This window comes from Triticum dicoccoides, chromosome 7A, assembly GCF_002162155.2.
Source record: "Triticum dicoccoides isolate Atlit2015 ecotype Zavitan chromosome 7A, WEW_v2.0, whole genome shotgun sequence".
Taxonomy (NCBI): Eukaryota; Viridiplantae; Streptophyta; class Magnoliopsida; order Poales; family Poaceae; genus Triticum; species Triticum dicoccoides.
The window spans coordinates 281,799,882-281,803,759 of NC_041392.1; positions in this window are offsets into that span (position 1 = coordinate 281,799,882).

The following is a 3,878-nucleotide window of genomic DNA, read 5'->3' on the forward strand; positions in this document are numbered from 1 at the left end:
AGTTATGGACAAAACGATGAAACGGGGGAGGCTGAAATCCCAAGGGCCGGATGTCCGGGGTGGAGCCCGGATTTCCGGGGCTGTCTGTCCAGAACCGAGCAGATTTGGTGCTCCAGGAGCCGGATGTCCGGCCCGATGGCCCGGATGTCCGGCCCGATGAATCCAGATCTCGATTTGGACTTCGAAACTCGATTTGGAGCGGAAATAGATGATTTTGGGGGCAAAATTGATGGGATTTCATGGATGGAAAGTGGGGAAACTTGGGGATATGCTAGATCCACTCGAAACCAAGCAAATCCATGGATCAAAATCAACAAAACATCATCTCACCAACAAATCACAAAACATTTTGGGGGCTATTTTTGTGGGGAATTTTTGAATTTAGGACGAAATCAACAAAATTAGGCTAGAAAATAAAGAGGGGAGGCTCCGAAATCATGATCAACCTTGCTCTAGATACCAAGATGATGTAGGGTAGAACCCTAGTGGCCCGATCTTTCACGAAAGGAGTGGATCCCGCGATGAACACGAAGAACACGAGTATGGAAACGAGGGGAAAAGCACGAGAGGAACACGAGAAACCAACAAATATGATCATACATGTGCTAGATCCATGAACACAAAGGAAGCTACAAGATCCAAAGTCAACAACGGATGATACAAGAGGTAACCGGTTCTTCTCCGTGAGGAGGTCTTGAATCCACAAGGGGATCTTCCCGTGAGGGGTCTTGAATCCAAAGGTGGATCTTCTCCGTAGAGGGGCCGCGGTCTCTCTCGTGGAGTAGATCCGATATGGATGAGCGAAGCTCTATCTCTCAAATGAGCTATCACAATGCTAACCCTAAAACGTAGGTGGAGGGGGAGTATATATAGTCTAAGGGGCGAAGGGGTACATGGGCCACGGCCCAGATGCGCTGCACGCAGGCAGGGGGGCCAGATGTCCGGGCATCGGGCCGGATGTCCGGGCCTTCCCGAGACACCGGATGTCCGGGCGCCGGGGCCGGATGTCCGGGCTGGCAGGGTCCAACCTTGTTGCTCTCTGGAATGGCGGGGTCCGGATTTTCGGGCTGGAGGCCGGATGTCCGGGGGCTCGGGACGCGCCGGATGTCCGGGCTGGTCGCCGGATGTTCGGGCCCTGTAGACTTGACCGCTGGCTCCTTGCTGCTGGTGACACATCCAGGGGCCGGATGTCCGGGCCAGGGCCGGGCCAGGGCCGGATGTCCGGGTCCTAGAAGCTGTCTCCGTCTTCTTCCGTCGTCGCTTCCATGCTTCCCTCGCGGATGGTGTAGTTGTTCCTTGGCATTTGCACTCCTCCTCGTTGTCCATAGTGTTCCGACAATACCTATGCTTGCACACGAAAGGGGTGTCAAGTAGCATACCATCCTCGAAGGGGTCAAGTGAGCACATGTAAAGGAGATGATTCACCTTTATGTATGTGAAGTAGATGTCGCACGTGTCACTTGCCAAACGGACTCTTGACATGGTGATGTCCATAGGATGCTCCGCATCAGTCTGGCATGCTCAAGGGAAGTCACACAGCTAATGTGTTCTTCTTGTGTAAAAAAGAGAAGGAAAGTCAAGGAGCTTATGAAATTGAAAATGAATTTTAAAAAAAATTGAAATTAGTCTTCTAAAAAATTTGAACTTGGTATGTTACGAATTGAAATTGATCTTTTAGAAATTGAAACCCATCTTTTGAAATTGAAATGAGCACTGTTCATGGGCTAAGATTACTGTAGCTTACCTGACTTCCCTTCGAATGTTAGAGGATCTAGCTCCCACGCCCGAACTCACGCCCAAGGCTGCTCCCAGGTGGAAGCTTACGCGCCAGCGATGCCGCCTGCATGAGCTGGCTGTGGTCGCTCGTGCCCATGGAATATATGCATGCTGCCGTGCCCGCATGCCTATGACCGCTACTAGCAGGAGCTCGTTGTCAGCATCGCCAAGGAAGGGATTGAACCGCTGGTTCAGTCGAGGCAAGCTGTTGCCGATCAAGGCCCTGTAGCGGATCCGGTAATTGAAGATGGCGCAGAAGAACTCAAGCGAGGTGATGGGCTGGCCCGGCGGCCCAAGCGAATGACCAACCCACCGTGATGGCTCAAGGACTACAGCCTGGCCCATTAAGTGTGTTAACAGTCACTGGTTTAAATAGGCATTGACCTCACTCTGTAATTTGTTTGCTAGGAATTGGATGACGACTTCGGCCGGTGTAAACGAATAGCTGTGAGGGTGGATGGGTGGATAGCTACCGAATACTTTTCCCCAATTCGAATTCAAATCCCTAATCTTCCCTGATCCAATTGTGCTGCTTATGGTTGGTATCAGATTCGGCGGTCCTCGAGCTTCCGCGGCATCACCACGGGACGCGGTGGCGAGATCGGCGGCGAGTGGAGGCGATGGACAAGTTGTCCGAGGAAGGGCGCGGCTATACGCGCTTTTGCGGGCGGATTTCACCGCCGACTTGGACCAACGCTTCAAGGAACACGACGACAATCTCCTCCAAGCCGTCGACAAGATCATTCAGGCGAACACGACAACGCTCGACGCTCTGCTGTCGGCGCGGGTGGATGGCGTGCGGGACGAGTTCGCGCTCGAGATCGAGCAAGTCCGCGGCGAGCGCCTGAGGGAACCAACTGGGCGCGTCGAGCCCTCGTCATCAAGGATGGTTGGGAGTGGTTGCGGTGCCGCTTCCGACTCCCTTGGCATCAATCAGGAACACCAAGGGAAGGCACATAACACTTATGTCCCTCCTCCGGTCAGAGGTGGGCGTGATTCTAATTTCCGTGCTCGTTCTCCTCCTATCGGTGATTAGGGTTACCAAGATACTGCTGATGCGTTCTTGTTTGGTGTTCGTGCTGATCTTCCTTGTTTCGATGGCGCAAACCCGAGGTTGTGGCAAACCCGGTGCGAAGATTAGTTCAAACTCTGGAATACTCCACAGTACAGATGGATCTCGCTAGCGACGTCTTAGTTTGACGGAGCAGCAGCTCGATGGTTGGAATCAGTGCAATGTAGGTCTTCAAATATGTCCTGGTCTAAATTTTGCTGCAGTTTGCAGAGTCGCTTTGGCAGAAATTAACATCAGACACTGCTCCGCCAGCTCTTTCGTATATCCTAGACTAGAACAGTTGTTGATTATGTGGATAGATTCGTTGACTTGTATGATCAGTTATATGCATATGAGGAAGTTCCTAGTACTTTACACTACACCACTCGTTTCCTAGATGGACTCAAACCAGGTGTTCGAGTTGCAGTGGAACTTTAGAAGCCCAAGGATCTAGATTCGGCCTATGATTTGGCCTTACTGCACGAGGAGCTTGGGGAAGGAGTAACACATATCAACTCGTCTGCAGGAATGAGGTCTGCTCCATTCCCACTTCCTCTTCCTCCCAAGCCCCGTGTCAGTGAAGATCGACGTCAGTCTGAAACTCTAAAAACAACACTAGCTGACGATAAGTGGTTTGCACTGCGCGCTTACCGCAAGTCTAAAGGGATTTGTTTTGTTTGAGGAGAAAAATGGTCTCGTGATCATGTGTGTAAGTCAACGGTCCAGTTGCATTTTGTGCAAGAACTGATCGATCATGTTTAGTCGATGGAATCTCTCCAGTCAGATAGTTATGAGTATGATACAACCTCTGTTCACGGTGTGCATTTATCAGCTATTGCCGTGGGCAAGGACCCCAATGCTCCATCCCTATAGTTGGAAATTTAGTTACAAGGGCACACTCTAGTTTTATTGGTGGACTCGGGCAACACTCATTCGTTCATAGATAGTTCTTTTGCTCCTATGTTGGTGGATGTCCAGGATACTGCTGCAGTTTCTATTACAGTGGCTAGAGAGCATCGTTGCAGTATTCTCAGATGTTACGATAGTGCAA